General features: G+C 36.1%; 1 protein-coding gene and 1 long non-coding RNA gene across 3 annotated transcripts in view; one reads left to right on the forward strand and one right to left on the reverse strand.

Moving 5' to 3' along the window:
• LOC133630649 (uncharacterized) overlaps positions 1–9405 on the reverse strand; it is a 54374-nt gene extending 44969 nt beyond the window's left edge. For both annotated transcript variants that reach the window (XR_009821309.1, XR_009821310.1), the window contains exons 1-2: positions 9335–9405; positions 8699–8963 (exon numbers count right to left, since the gene is read on the reverse strand). This is a non-coding gene — a long non-coding RNA (uncharacterized LOC133630649). The remainder of the gene's footprint in view (positions 1–8698; positions 8964–9334) is intronic.
• st3gal3b (ST3 beta-galactoside alpha-2,3-sialyltransferase 3b) overlaps positions 8040–17236 on the forward strand; it is a 212856-nt gene continuing 203659 nt past the window's right edge. The window contains exon 1 of the mRNA XM_062022256.1: positions 8040–8410. The gene's annotated coding sequence lies outside the window, so the exon portion shown is untranslated. The remainder of the gene's footprint in view (positions 8411–17236) is intronic.

Consider the following 17236-nt stretch of genomic DNA (forward strand, 5'->3'; position numbering starts at 1 on the left):
GTGGTTGAAAAACACGGACGTAGATTACTGTAATAACTTGTGTAAAAGTTAAAGTTAAAGTACCAATGATAGTCACACACACACACATTAGGTGTGGTGAAATTACCCTCTGCATTTGACCCATCCCCTTGTTCCACACCCTGGGAGGTGAGGGGAGCAGTGAGCAGCAGCGGAATAATTTTTGGTGATTTAACCCCCAATTCCAACCCTTGATGCTGAGTGCCAAGCAGGGAGGTAACGGGTCCCATTTTTATAGTCTTTGGTATGACTCGGCCGGGGTTTGAACTCACGACCTTCCGATCTCAGGGCGGACACTCTAACCACAAGGCCACTGAGCAAGTACTTTCTAGAGTTCAAGACTTACGGTCATTTAAAAACAGCACTGCACATCATGATGGCGGCGACAGTTTTGATGTTAAAGGTCTAAAAAAATTATGTAGGAACATCCGGCGGGCCGTATTTTGCCCAGGTCTGAATTAGAGCCATAAATATTTCCATCCTCCAGCCATGTGATGTCAGCAAACAATACAAGTGCCGCAGGTCAGGACAGTGCTGCAAACGAGCCATGGTTAACATTAGTGGTGTCCGATAATGGCTTTTTTGCCGATATCCGATATTGTCCAACTCTTAATTACCGATTCCGATATGAACCAATACCGATATATACAGTCGTGGAATTAACACATTATTATGCCTAATTTTGTTGTGATGCCCCGCTGGATGCATTCAACAATGTAACAAGGTTTTCCAAAATAAATCAACTCAAGTTATGGAAAAAAATGCCAACATGGCACTGCCATATTTATTATTGAAGTCACAAAGTGCATTATTTTTTTTAACATGCCTCAAAACAGCAGCTTGGAATTTGGGACATGCTCTCCCTGAGAGAGCGTGAGGAGGTTGAGGTGGGCGGGGTTGAGGTGCGGGAGGGGCGGTAGGGGGTAACGGGGGGTGTATATTGTAGCGTCCCGGAAGAGTTAGTGCTGCAAGGGGTTCTGGGTATTTGTTCTGTTTGTGTTTATGTCGTGTTACGGTGCGGATGTTCTCCCGAAATGTATTTGTCATTCTTGTTTGGTGTGGGTTCACAGTGTGGCGCATATTTGTAACAGTGTTAAAGTTGTTTATACGTCACCCTCAGTGTGACCTGTATGGCTGTTGACCAAGTATGCCTTGCATTCACTTGTGTGTGTGAAAAGCCATAGATATTACGTGATTGGGCCGGCACGCAAAGGCAGTGCCTTTAAGGTTTATTGGCGCTCTGTACTTCTCCCTACGTCCGTGTACCACGCCGTACAGTGGCGTTTTAAAAAGTCATAAATTGTACTTTTTGAAACCGATACCGATAATTTTCGATATTACATTTTAAAGCATTTATCGGCCGATGATATCGGACTGCCGATATTATCGGACATCTCTAGTTGACATGTATTGATGCCTGTTTGCTTGTGATGTTTCTCCCGGATTCTGCTAATCTACTGACTTCAGCTGAAGAACAGTGTCTGAGCAGCTTGTGTTTCCTGCTTGATTTGATATTTATAGATCAGATTTCGACCCTGCCACGCGCTCTTGTAACATTGGCTCCCTGCCCGAGGACGAACGACGGAGACGTTCATATCAGCCCCACAAAGGAAAACCAAATTAACCGCGTAACCCGAGCAGCGGTGAAAAGAAGCGGCATGGAAGAAAGTGCTACATTATGACACCATAAAAGGCCTGACGGACAAAAGGGGTTACAAGTTTAACAAGGTGTTTATTTAGCGTCTGGAGAACGCAGCTTTGAGAGTTTCTCCAAGATGGCCGGGAACCGCAGCCATAACTGCCATGTGGCCCTCAGTGTAACCGTGTTCCAAACCCCTGATCTATTATATATATATATATAACCTGCATTAGTGTGAAGTGAATTATATTTATACAGCGCTTTTCTCTAGAGACTTAAAGCACTTTACACAGTGAAAGCCATTATCTACGTCATAGGTGTCAAACTCAAGGCCCGGGGGCCAGATCTGGCCCGCCACGTCATTTTATTTGGCCCTCGAAAGCCTGGAAATAATATGCGTCATTAAAGTGCTTTATATTTTCTTACTTAATGTATTAGTTTTTTCCATTTTGACAAAAAAATACATGTACTCAATGCTTCTTTTTTTTTTTAAACATAAATATTATAATGTAACAATTATATGATCATACATTCAAACAATGTTTTTGTTAAAGTAGAAATAAATAACATTTATCTGCTTGACTTCAGACTACAAAGAAAGTTATTCATCAAATTGTCAAATTTTATAGATTTTACAGTGACTTTATGAAATTTACTGTGGTTTTACAGCATTTTACTGTACATGAAAAAACAGTTCCACTGTTTTTTGACCATAAAATGCTGGCAACTGAGCTGCCAGTTTTTTTTACTGTAAAAAACGGTGGTACTGTTATAATAATATATGGTATAATCTACAGTTGTCGTTTATACAGTAAAATCCGGCAGCTAAATTGCCAGCATTTTACTGTAAAAATGCAGTTTTATATTTACTGTAAAAAAACAAAAAACACTGTAAAATTCTATCAATTGAGCTTTGACTGTGAAAAACAGTGGTACTGTTTTTTCCATTTACAGTAACATGCTGAAAAAAACATTGTACACTCTACAGTAACATTTTTGCAACTGACCTGTCAGTTTTTTACTGTAAAATCAACATTTTTTTTAAATAATTGTACATAAAAAACCTAATCATCAAATGCATAGGCAATTGTGTAATAATATTATTGACTGTTAGAAGTGGCCCTCTGAGGGCGAACATACTGTGACTGCGATATGGCCCTCAATTAAAACGAGTTTGACACCCCTGATCTACATCTTTACTGCTAGGTTCACACCAACGGCGCTTTGAAGCGGCATGCAAAGCGGCGTTAAAGCGTAACAAAGCCTGATTAAAGCGTGAGGGTCCTAATGGATCGAGGGAAAGCTTGTAGTGAAGCGGGACATGCGGCAAGTTCGCCAAAATTTTTTAAACGGTTTAAAAAAATTCTGCGCTCTGTCAAGAATGTAATAAAGCGCAGAGAGCGTATCAAAGTGTGACAAAGCCTGACAAAGCTCAGCAAAGCTTGACTCAAAGCGTAGGAAAGCTTAACAGATCTTGGTTCAAAGCGCAATAGGAATTAAATGAAAGATAGATATTTATTAAGATGACAAAGAAATAAAAGAAATGAAGATATAAAACATAATATAACGGGAAAAAACGAGAAATTGAAAAAATAAATGAATATAAAAAATAAAAGAAATGCCTTTTATTATTGTCAACTAGCATAAGAAATGAAAGATAGATATTTATTAAGATGACAAAGAAATAAAAGAAAAGAAGATATAAAACATAATATAACGGAAAAAAATAGAAATTGAAAAAATAAATGAATATAAAAAATAAAAGAAAAGGCTTTTTTTATTGTCAACTAGCATAAGAAATGAAAGATAGATATTTATTAAGATGACAAAGAAATAAAAGAAATGAAGATATAAAACATAATATAACGGGAAAAAAAGAGAAATTGAAAAAATAAATGAATATAAAAAATAAAAGAAATGCCTTTTATTATTGTCAACTAGCATAAGAAATGAAAGATAGATATTTATTAAGATGACAAAGAAATAAAAGAAATCAAGATATAAAACATAATATAACGAAAAAAAAATTGAAATTGAAAAAATAAATGAATATAAAAAATAAAAGAAAAGGCTTTTTTTATTGTCAACTAGCATAAGAAATGAAAGATAGATATTTATTAAGATGACAAAGAAATAAAAGAAATTAAGATATAAAACATAATATAACGGAAAAAAAAGAGAAATTGAAAAAATATATGAATATAAAAAATGTGTAGAAAACAGTATACTGAGTTTTTCTAATTTTTTTCTTATTTTTGTTGTAACAATGCACAACAGAGCTTGATAATCATGTCAGAGCCTGATTTAAAGCGTCATGATCGCATCAAAGCATAATAAAGTTCAATAAAGCGTAATAAAACGTATCAAAGCGTGATTTAAAGCGTATCAAAGCGGGATCAAATTGTGAGGAACGGTAACAAAGCAGCAACTAATTTGTATCAGAGAGTATCAGAGCGTATCAAAGCATAACATTACTTCGGAGATCGGGATATTCGTGGAAAAATTGACAAAAATGACGGCGCTTTGCTCGCCGCTTTAAAGCGCGGTAAGCGCCGTTGGTGTGAACCAGGCATAAGTTACATTGAAACCAGTGTGTGGGTTAAGTGTCTTGCCCAAATACACAACAGCAGTGACTAGGATGACAAAGGCGAGGATCGAACCGGGAACCCTCAAGTTTCTGCCACGCCACCCCCATTAATCTTCTATTTTATAGACGTTACGTACTTATTATAGTTCTTGTAGGACTCTTTGGGCTAAATCTGGGATCTGGGGTACTACATTTCATAGCATCTCATTTGTCTCATTTGTGCTGCTATGAAAAATAAATTCCTTAAATACTTATTGTTTTGTTGTGAGTTACAATTGCTTCAAAATAAAACAATAAAAAAATTAACAAATATTAAAAAGTGACAATTTATGAATTCTAGATCATTAAACAATAATCAAAAATTGAGTTTTCAAAATAAATTGAGGAAAAATGCCATATTTGAGGCACTGGAGAATAACTCAAATTAAAGCCATCTAAAAAAAATTAAACATATTATTAAAATATATGTAAAAATAAAATATTAGTTATTTGTTAATAAATTATTAAAACATACCATTGATAAAATAACAGCTGTACTAACTATAATAAATCAAATTAAAAATAAAACCATAAAAAAATATTTAAAAGTGGCAATTTATTAATTAATTAAATCATTAAAAAATAATCATAAATTGAATTTTCTAAATAAATTGAAGAAAAACGCCATATTTGAGGCACTGGAGAATAACTCAAATTAAAACCATCTAAAAAAATAGAAACATATTATAAAATATATTTGCAAATAAAGTATTAATGATTTGTTAATAAATTATCAAAACAAAACATTGATAAAATAACAGTAGTAATAACAGTAATAATGAAAATAAAACATTAAAAAATAAGAATATTAAAAAGAGACAATTTATTTATTTTAAATCAATAAAAGATAATCATAAATTGAGTTTTCTAAATAAATTGAGGAAAAACGCCATATTTGAGGCACTGGAGAATAACTCAAATTAAAGCCATCTAAAAAAACATAGAAATATATTATAAAATATATGTAAAAATAAAATAAAAATAATTTGTTAATAAATTATTAAAGGCCTACTGAAAGCCACTACTACCGACCACGCAGTCTGATAGTTTATATATCAATGATGAAATCTTAACATTGCAACACATGCCAATACGGCCGGGTTAACTTATAAAGTGCAATTTTAAATTTCCCGCTAAACTTCCGGTTGAAAACGTCTTTGGATGATGACGTGTGCGCGTGACGTAACCAGTGAAACAGAAGTATCGGTACCCCATTGAATCCAATACAAAATAGCTCTGTTTTCATCTCATAATTCCACAGTATTCTGGACATCTGTGTTGGTGAATCTTTTGCAATTTGTTTAATGAACAATGAAGACTGCAAAGAAGAAAGCTATAGGTGGGATCGGTGTATTAGCGGCTGACTACAGCAACACAACCAGGAAGACTTTGACTCAGATAGCAGACGCGCTACCCGACGCTAGCCACCGACCGCACGGATGATCGTGGTGAAGTCCTTCGTCCTTCCGTCGATCGCTGGAACGCAGGTGAGCACGGGTGTTGATGAGCAGATGAGGGCTGGCTGGATAGCTAATGTTTTTATCATAGCTCTGTGAGGTCCCGTTATACTAAGTTAGATTCAATGGCGTCGTTAGCAACAGCATTTTTAAGCTTCGCCAAGCTGGAAAGCATTAACCGTGTATTTACATGTCCCTGGTTTAATAGTATTGTTGATCTTCTGTCTATCCTTCCAGTCAGGGATTTATTTATTTTGTTTCTATATGCAGTTAAGCACGATGCTATCACGTTAGCTCCGTAGCTAAGTTAGCTTCAATAGCGTCGTTAACAACAGCATTTTTAAGCTTCGCCAGGCTGGAAAGCATTAACCGTGTATTTACATGTCCCTGGTTTAATAGTATTGTTGATCTTCTGTCTATCCTTCCAGTCAGGGATTTATTTATTTTGTTTCTATATTCAGTTAAGCACGATGCTATCACGTTAGCTCCTTAGCTAAAGTGTTTCGTCGATGTATTGTTGTGGAGATAAAAGTCACTGTGAATGTCCATTTCGCGTTCTCGACTCTCATTTTCAAGAGGATATAGTATCCGAGGTGGTTTAAAATACAAATCCGTGATCCACAATAGAAAAAGGAGAGTGTGTGGAATCCAATGAGCCAGCTTGTACCTAAGTTACGGTCAGAGCGAAAAAAGATATGTCTTGCACTGCACTCTAGTCCTTAACTCTAACGTTCCTCATCCACGAATCGTTCATCCTCGCTCAAATTAATGGGGTAATCGTCGCTTTCTCGGTCCGAATCGCTCTAGCTGCATTGAAAACAATAGGAAAATATGAGGTGGCTATCAACTGACTACGTCACGCTACTTCCGGAAGGGGCAAGGCTTTTTTTTATCAGATACCAAAAGTTGTGATCTTTATCGTCAATGTTTTCTACTAAATCCTTTCAGCAAAAATATGGCAATATCGCGAAATGATCAAGTATGACACAGAATGGATCTGCTATCCCCGTTTAAATAAAAAAAATTCATTTCAATAGGCCTTTAAAACATAACATTGATCAAATAACAGTAGTAATAACAATGATAAATACAATTGAAAATAAAACAACAACAAAATGAACAAATATTAAAAAGTGACAATTTATGAAATCATTAAATCATTAAAAAATAATACTAAATTTAGTTTTCAAAATAAATTGAGGAAAAACACCATATTTGAGGCACTGGAGAATAACTCAAATTAAAGCCATCTAAAAAAAATGGAAACATAAAATATATGTAAAAATAAAATATTAATAATTTGTTAATAAATTATCAAAACATAACATTGATAAAATAACAGTAATAAAATAAAATTTAAAATAAAACAATAAAAAAATATTAAAACGTGTTATTAATTTCAAATCATTAAAAAATAATCATAAATTGAGTTTTCAAAATAAATTGAAAAAACCGCCATATTTGAAGCACTGGAGAATAACTCAAATTAAAGCCATCTAAAAAAAATAGAAACATATTATAAAATGTATGTAAAAATATGTGTAAAATTAAAATGTAAATAATATGTTAATACATTTTTTAAAACATAACATTGATAAAATAACATTAGTAATAACAGTAATAAATAAAACAATAAAAAAATATATATTAAAAAGAGACAATTTATTCATTTTAAATCAATAGAAAATAATCATAAATTGAGTTTTCAAAATAAATTGAGGAAAAACGCCATATTTGAGGCACTGTAGAATAACTCAAATTAAAGCCATCTAAAAAAAATAGAAACATATTATAAAATATTAATAATTTGTTAATAAATTATCAAAACATAGCATTGATAAAATAACAGTAATAAAATAAAATTTTAATTACAACAATAAAAAAATATTAAAAAGTGTTATTAATTTGAAATCATTAAAAAATAATCAAATTGATTTTTTAAAATAAATTGAGGGAAAACGCCATATTTGAGGCACTGGAGAATAACTCAAATTAAAGCCATCTAAAAAAAAAATAGAAACATATAAAAATATGTGTAAAAGTAAAATGTAAATAATATGTTAATAAATGTTTAAAACATATTGATAAAATAACAGTAGTAATAACAGTAATAAATAAAATAGAAAATAAAACAATACAAATATATTAACGTGACAATTTATTAATTTTAAATTATTAAAAAATAATCATAAATGTAGTTTTCAAAATAAATTTGAGTGAGGGTGTACCCCGCCTTCCGCCCGAATGCAGCTGAGATAGGCTCCAGCACCCCCTGCAACCCCAAAAGGGACAAGCGGTAGAAAATGGATGGATGAAAAATTGTGTAGTGGGGGGCAGGGGCACTCAAAATAAAGTTCTCCTTTGGTCCCCAATTTAGCCTGCAGGCGGCTTTGATCTTATATCACACTCGTATCAATCCGATACTGACAACAGCGATCATATAGGGCAGGCCCGTCACATTTATCCACCCGCTTCTCTACAACAAAGCAACAAAACGAACAAAGACAGGACTTAAACAACGGCAAAATGTTGTCTTTATTGTGGCAATCTCCTTATTGCTGTCTGTAGATATCCACCAGTGTCCCGGTCCAAACAACATACCGGCAACAGGGGAAATCAACGTAAACACAGCTAACAGCTACCAACAGGAACACCACCGCTAACCTACAGGTACAGCTATGCACATCGTACTACACACCTGGGGCCGTACTTATCTAGCTTCTTAGAGTGCCATTTTACACTTAAGTCATGAGAATTTGCGAAATGTATTAGTCCTACTCTCAAACTTAAGAATAAAAGCTTTTTATCAACGTTCTTAAGTCTAAGAATCACTCCTACTCTCCACGATATTTAAGAGGCCTTCAGAGGTGTCTTAAGTGGTTAAGTCAACTCTTAGCAGACTTCTTAGGAGTAATTCTAAGAAGCTTGATAAGTACGGCCCCAGAGCAAGAAACTTACCCGTGCGGTTCCGTACCCCCTGGGGGTGCTTCCCCGGCGCCGGTGTCTCTCTTGGGGCGTGGAGTGGAGCGACGACCCGGGGCCCCGCTGCGGGCGTGCCGGCTCTGCGTCTCGCTTCGCCGCGGGGGCGCCCCGGTTTGGGGACGGGCGTTGCGCCGTGGCCCGGGCGGGGGTCACGCTTCGACTGCGGGTGGAGCACGTGGAAGACGCTCTCAACAACAAATCGATGACATCTGTGCTCATCTACCAGACCTGGGATGCAAGCCTAGACATTTGGTCGATACCAGCACAGGCGTGAGTAAGACTGAATCAAGTAATGCTAGTACAGAGGTCGGCAACCTAAAATGTTGAAAGAGCCATATTGGAGCAAAAATACAAAAACAAATCTGCCTGGAGCCGCAAAAAATTAAAAGCCATATTACATACAGATAGTGTGTCATGAGATATAAATTGAATTAAGAGAACTTAAAGGAAACCAAATGACCTCAAATATAGCTACAAATGAGGCATAATGATGCAATATGTACATATAGCTAGCCTAAATAGCATGTTAGCATCGATTAGCTAGCATTAATGCAGTGACCAAATATGTCTGAATAGCACTCCACACAAGTCAATAACATCAACAAAACTCACCTTTGTGCCTTCACGCACAACGTTAACAGTGTGGTGGACAAAATGAGACAGAAAAAGAAGTGGCATAAAACACGTCCTAGAAAGTCGGAGAAAGTTATACATTTAAACAAACTGCGGTGAGTTCAAGGACCGCCAAAATTAGTCGGACAAAACGGCGCTCGCCAAATACTCGAATCAGTGAGGCATGTTTAATATAAACAGTGTGCTTTATAACAATTAGGGAGGTTTGTGTGATGTTTGTCCTCCTACAGAAACCATATTAAAACAAAAAATATATTTTTTCCCCTCATCTTTTTCCATTTTTCATACATTTTTGAAAAAGCTCCAGAGAGCCACTAGGGCGGCGCTAAAGAGCCGCATGCGGCTCTAGAGCCGCGGGTTGCCGACCCCTGTGCTAGTAATACTGGGCCCCGTAAACAGTATAGAGCTAAAATTCCAAATAACACAGCTGCTTCCAAACAACGAACTACAAAGAGGTTTCAAACTGTAAACCATGCACAAATATTATGGGACCAAAATTCAAAGCCCAAAGGAATATTTGGGGGTCACCTTAATATTAGAAGTGTTGTCCAAAAGACTGAACAAATCCAGCAGTTACTGTCAGACTCTAATCTGGATTACATTTGTCTATCGGAGACATGGTTAAAACCTACAACACCTTCTGCTCTAATTAATGTAATTAATAATTAAACAAGATTTACAGAAAAGACAGATCAAGTGGGAGAGGGGGAGGAGTTATGATTTATGTAAGGGAAAACATTAAAAGTGAACAAATAACCCTCCCAGTAGATCATCTTGAGTGTGTTGGAATTAAAATCACATTGTCCTTAGAAATGTATTTCAAGGTAATTGTAGCATACCGACCGCCCACAGCTAAAGACATTTTCCTCAGTTCATTTTCAGACATCCTCAAACAGCACAGTACGAAAGAATTGATCGTTATGGGGGACTTTAATCTGGACTGGTTAAATAAATCGCGTAGAAAGAAACTTAAGGACATTATAAACGGCTTCTACATGACACAAATGATAAGCAGCCCTACTAGAATTACATATTCCTCCCGAACCTTGCTGGATTTGGTATTTACTAATAAACCTGATCGCATTAAAAAAAACCGTACAATTTACTAACAGGCTTATCAGATCATAACCTCACATTGATAACACGGAAGTTGTCAAGATTTAGGTATCACAGCCAAAAAGGTACACAAAAGTGCTTGCCCTATATCCCTAAAAAAGACCAACACTTACTAGAGAATGAACTTAAAACTGTCCCATGGAGTGACATAAATTGGACAAGCACCGAACATGCCTGTGATGACCTAATGACAAAAATCAAAGAGATTATCTGTAAATACACTAAAACAAAACCCAGAAAGAAAAGTGCTAAAATAAAAATACCTTGGATTAATGAAACAATTTGGATTCTTATGAAAAATCGGGACTCAGCTCTCAAAAGAGCAATTAAAACAGGTCTAAATACGGATCGTATGATTTTTAAAAGTTTGAGGAACAAAGTTACAATGCTTATGCGGAAGTCTAAGGCTGACTTTCACTTAGAATTAATCAAAGCTGCAAAAGGGAACATTAGACAGTTATGGAAAACCATTGACACACTCACTGGAAGAGAGCAAACAAGAAACAACACTATAACATTAAATATCAATGGCACTACTATCACAGACAGTCTGGACATAAGTAATCATTTTAATGAACATTTCATCCAGTCTGTACAAACCCTGAATAAAAAATTCCCTCAAAATCAGTGCAAAGAATTGCCATTTATTCAGGATGGACTAAGTTTAGAATTAACAAATGAAACAAAGGTAAACAAAATCCTCTCTGCGTTAACAAGCTCACGATCTAGAGATATATACGGTCTGGACACATTCTTCCTAAAAACGTATAAAGATAGTCTTACTGCTCCTATAACAACATTGATAAATAAATCAATAACAGAAAACACTTTCCCTACCACGTTGAAAACTGCCATTATCATCCCAATCCATAAAGCAGGAAATAAACAAGACATCAACAATTACAGACCAATTAGCCTTCTCCCCGTTATATCCAAAGCAATAGAAAAAGTGATCGTTGAGCAACTCACAGAACATTTGGACGATGAAGACCTCCTACATCCCATGCAGTTTGGGTTTCGGGCAAATCACTCGACCGAAACTGCATGTTGCCTTCTACTAGAAGCAATCAAACAAAACCTTGACAATGGAGGTGTAGTTGGAGCAATATTCTTAGACCTCCGCAAGGCATTCGATACAGTCAGTCACCCCACGTTACTTACAAAATTAACATATTTTAAACTGTCGACAGATACTCTGGCCTGGATTATGTCATATCTATCTGGTCGGACCCAATGTGTCCGTATTGATAACACAACATCCAGTCTCACTGCTACTGATGTTGGCCTGCCACAAGGCTCTAATATCGGCCCTCTTCTTTTCTCCATGTATATAAATGACCTGCCATCTGTATGTGAGGATGGGAATATCCAGATGTATGCAGATGACACGGTTATTTATACTTGGGGAAAGGACGCTGAAATGGTTGCCAGAAAACTTACAGCAGCCATGGAGAAGGTGGCAAGATGGCTACATGACTCTTGTCTTACATTAAACATTAAGAAAACGGCAACAATGTATTTTGTAAACAAATATAAAATGTCATCCTTTCCAAATATAACGGTTAATAAGGAAATAATACAAAATGTTAGTGAATATCGTTACCTGGGTGTCATTTTGGAGCCAACACTTGGCTTTAAAAAACATATCAAACAGATGTGCCCGAGTCTTAAATACAACATAAAAACGTTCAAATGTATCAGGAATTCATTAACACTGGAGGCAGCTCAAACTTATTTTAATGCAATGATTATGTCTCGTTTTTATTATTGTATAACATGTTGGTCGCAGGCAAGCAAAATGACACTGAGGCCATTGGAAACTTTGCACAAACAATCCCTCAAAATCCTTGACCGAAAACCACAACATCACCATCATTGTTTAGTTCTCCAAAAATATAGATTGTTAAATTTAGCTAACATTCAAAGATTAGCATCAATACGAATGGCCCATCGAATCTTAAATAACACTGCACCAGTGCCACTTAAGCACTTTGTCCAGTTTACATCTGCTGTGACAACTAGAAACACACAAGCCTCCACCAGGGGGCAGTGTAGCATACCCAGATGTAAAACCTCTTTTGCACAATCAGCCTTTTCATATAAAGCCATAAAGGAATGGAACGACCTCACAACAAACTTGAAAAGTCTAACAGATTACTCTTCATTCACAATTGAAGTTAAAAAGTGGCTTTGGAGCAATCAAAGCTGCTCACACGGTCACTAAGATGGGCATTATGTTTGACACATCAACCTAATGTGTATTATATTTATTCATGAGAGCATTTTTGTTGTAAATTGTGAGGTGTGTGTGTTAAAATCATGGTTGTTTTTACAAATGATGACAGATGTGAACAAAAGCATGTATTGTCTTTGTGTGATGATGTAAATGAGGTGTGGTTGTATTGTATATTAAGTATGTGTCCATGAAAGGGCATTTTATGACTTTTTTCTTAATACTTGTGTATGTTTTTATTGTCATAATTTTATTGCATGATTTTTGTATCCCTTTAATTTAGGTAGCCAGGGACTGCAGATGGAAATTAGCTATTTAGCTATAATCTGGTACAGAACATATCTGTCTTTGAGCTTAATGTTTCTGTACATTGTCCCTTCAAATAAAGACTAAACTACAACTACAAAGTGCGGCCCGGGGGCCATTTGCGGCTCACAGGTAACTTTTTAATGGCCCCACGGCCCATTTTAAAATATGATTACAAAAATTAAAAACATAAAAAGTGGTACGAAAGACCAAACAGGTGAAATGTAACAAGAAAATGTTATAATGTTTACTCTAATAACACAAAGCTGCCATGCAGGCTGTTTCTTTCTTTAAAAATAATAATGAATCAAAATCAATGTTATTATGAATTATTGACCTATCCAAGGCTCAAATTAGGTCACATTAAATATTGCACTTTGAGATATTTTTTTGGAAAAATGTTGCATGTTTTGTTTGCCATATAAAAAATTTATTTTTTATTTTTTTAAAGAAGGGCCTAAAACGAACAAACAAAAAACATAAACAACAATAAAACGTATAATTGACGGATAGATCTGAAGTTGATCTCGAGATTATTGTGTTAAAAGTAAACTGTGACGACCTGGTCGCATGGTGATGCGGGTGTTGTTCTCCCAGGAATGCAGACGGGCTTCGGACACAGCTTGCAGGTAAGAATGATTTATTTAAGAAATAAATATTTGAACAAACAAAACCGTGCTCATAGCACTTAAGGTAGAAACAAAAGACTAGCGTGGGAGCTAGCAAGCCAAAATAGCCTAGTGTGAAAACTAGTCGCTAAAGAGCAGGAAACAAAAGTCATCAACTGTTGTGTGGAACAAACTAGGAAGCCAGACCGAGTGAGGCCAGGGCAAAGACTAAATAGCCCTCTGATTAGTGCCCGGACAACAGGTGAGCGTCTCGAACACTAACCAGAGGCAGCTGAGCACTAGGGATGTGCGTATCGATCCTGTGGTATCGATATATCGATACTCACACGCTACTCATTTGGCATCACTTTTCTAAAAAAAGTATCGATATAAACCAAAAAACGGCGTGTGGGGGGTGCAAGCATCCCTTTCACATGTTTTTGATGACTTACTTAACTTACTATGTGCTGGGACACCCCTGTACCTGGCAGAGTATAGAGCTGGCCCAGTCACGTCACAGGAGACAGCGAATGAGCGTCGTCAACGTGCAACACACACACAGCCAGCCGACAGCAATGCAGCCAGGCATATCCAGTGTTGTCCAATTGTTGACTTAAAACAGGCATTGTTCATTTTATTGTTTTAGTAATGTTTACTGAATATTTTTGTTTAAATGATTATCCTAAATTCAAATAATTTCCACACAGGGGAATTTACTGTTAGTTGAAAATTGCTAGAGTATTTAAAACAAGATAAGAAAGAGATACAATTTGGAGATTCTTCATCTTTGCATTACAGTTTTATTTTTTTCCAAGAAAATCTTGAAATATATGATTGAATGTGATTTTGGTTTTAATCTGTAACATGATTTCTTACATTTCGAAAACATTAGCCTATTTCATATTTCACTAATTGCTAATTATATCACAAACTTTAAAAAATAACTGCAGCTTCTTGCGATTCGGATTTGACAGTTAATTGGAAAGCCCTAGTATATAATTATTATTATATATAATATATAATTATTATTATATATAATTATTATTATATATAATATTACATTTATTTTTCATATTTATGTTATTTATTTTAATGTTACTTTTATTATATATTGACCATAATAAATGTGGTATAAATGGTCTGTATTTGTCTTGTGATTTGTCTTAAATAATAATAGTAATAATATTTTTGACTGACAAAAATTGCCAATAAGAAATTAATGGTATCGGTATCGGTATCGATGAAAATGCAAGAAAAAGTATCGGTATCGTATCGAATCCTAAAAGTGTGGTATCGCCCATCCCTACTGAGCACAATCTGCCGTCATGGCAACAGAAACAAACAAACACAAGGTGCTGAAAACACATGTGACTTGAAAATGTAAACAAACTATGATCCGGGCAGCGGATCCTAACATAAACAGTAAAAAAAATGTATAATTTATTTTTTAACACTTTAATGAGTAGGACCCTTTTGGTTCCCCAATCATTTTTGTGTAATTTGTTTTTAAGTGTCATTGCTCAAAAAATAATAATGAATTCAAATCAATGGTGTTATGAGTTATTGACCTTTTTAAGGCTCCAATTATTATATAATCTGAAATATTCCTCTTAAAAATTTTATTGGGTGAAAATGTTGCATATTTTGTGTTTTTTTCCATAAAAAAACAGGGTTTTCTTTGACAAAATGAGCATACGACTTAAATCTTTAAAAACGTTGTATTGACAGATAGACCCAATGTTGATATAGAGATAATAATACTGAATAATGACACATTTTAAATATTTTTTGGACCAAAACCCTTTGAGGTCACCTACCTAGGCTCCATTATAGAGGGTAATCTTTCCTGTGATAAAATGGCAACCAAGGTAATCAAAAAGGTCAACCAACGAGCGAGATTTCTCTATTGAATCTCCTCTCTGGTCAACAAAAGCACCATGAGGATTCTAGCGGGAACTCTCGTTCAACCCTTTTTCGATTACGCATGCACCTCCTGGTACCCTAGCACCTACAAATCCCTCAAATCTAAACTCCAAACATCCCAGAACAAGCTAGTCAGATTATTTCTAGACCTCCACCCCAGATCCCATCTCACTCCTACCCACTTCTCCAAATTCGGCTGGCTCAGGGTGGAGGACAGGGTTAAACAAATTGCACTGAGCCTAGTCTATAAAATCCGCTACACCTTCCTGATACCGAAGTACATGTCAAACTACTTCCTTAACGTAAATGACCGCCATAACCACAACACCAGGGGGAGCTCCACTAACCAGGTTAAACCCAGATTCCGAACTAACAAAGGTCTTAACTCATTCTCTTTCTATGCCACATCAATGTGGAATGCACTCCCAACAGGTGTAGAAGAAAGGGCATCTTTATCCTCCTTCAAAACTGAACTAAAAGAACACCTCCAGTCAACTACAACCCTAAACTAACACCCTCCCTTCCACATAATACCTCTTCGGACTATAATTAATCAAATGTAAACAATCAATCAAACAATCAAATGTAGACACTTTTTCTTACACTTTTTCTTATACTTTCTGATCTCTCTCTATGTCCACTACTTGCTATATATATCCAAGTCAGTCCGACACTGTTTCAATAACCATTTCTCTGATGATGCATATGTTGATGCTGATTGTTGATGACTGAAGTGTTGATACCAACCAAACCTACACCCCCCCCCCCCCGCCCCCCTCCGTATCCCACACCCCGAATTGTAAATAATGTAAATAATTCAATGTATGTACTCTGATCAAATCAAACCAAATAAGCTTTATTTATAAAGCACATTTAAAATTCACCACATGGGTAGCCAAAGTACTGTACAATGGGCAAGTTAAAAAATAATACGAGAACCGATAAAACACAACACAACACAAACAAAACACGATAAAAAATAAATAAATAAAACATAATAACAGGTTCACAGCAGGTGTATTATGGGGCGCCATTGAAGGATGGATATCACTCAGTGTTAAAAGCCATGGAATAAAAGTATGTTTTTAAGAGAGATTTAAAAACAGGAAGAGAGGAGGCCTGTGTAACACTCAGAGGTAGGTCGTTCCAGAGCTTGGGAGCAGCAGCGGCGAAAGCTCTGTCACCTCTAAGCTTCAGCCTTGTGTCATGTCTTGTGTGATGATTATCTTGTGTGATGACTGTATTATAATGTTAGTATATATTTGATAGTATTTGATAGTATATATCAGTGGCGTGCGGTGAGGTTCATGTCAGGTGAGGCACTGACTTCATCACAGTCAGATTTACAAACATATGAACTCTAAAGAGTATCTTATTCACCATTTGATTGGCAGCAGTTAACGGGTTATGTTTAAAAGCTCATACCAGCATTCTTCCCTGCTTGGCACTCAGCATCGGCTGCGTCGGCGAACGACGCAGCCAATGAGAGGGCGGGGGGAGGGACTGAGCGAACGATTCGTTCACCGCGGATTAACGACATGAATCACTCAGTGAACGACAACGCTCTCGCTCTCTGCTCTGCTTGCCCCAAATTGGGGCAAGCAGAGCAAGAGAGCGAGAGCGTTGTCGTGTAGGGCAGGCTGTTTTGAGAAGATTTAAAATAAAAATAATAACTAATGTATGTACACATACATA

Source organism: Entelurus aequoreus, linkage group LG16 (assembly GCF_033978785.1).
Source record: "Entelurus aequoreus isolate RoL-2023_Sb linkage group LG16, RoL_Eaeq_v1.1, whole genome shotgun sequence".
Taxonomy (NCBI): Eukaryota; Metazoa; Chordata; class Actinopteri; order Syngnathiformes; family Syngnathidae; genus Entelurus; species Entelurus aequoreus.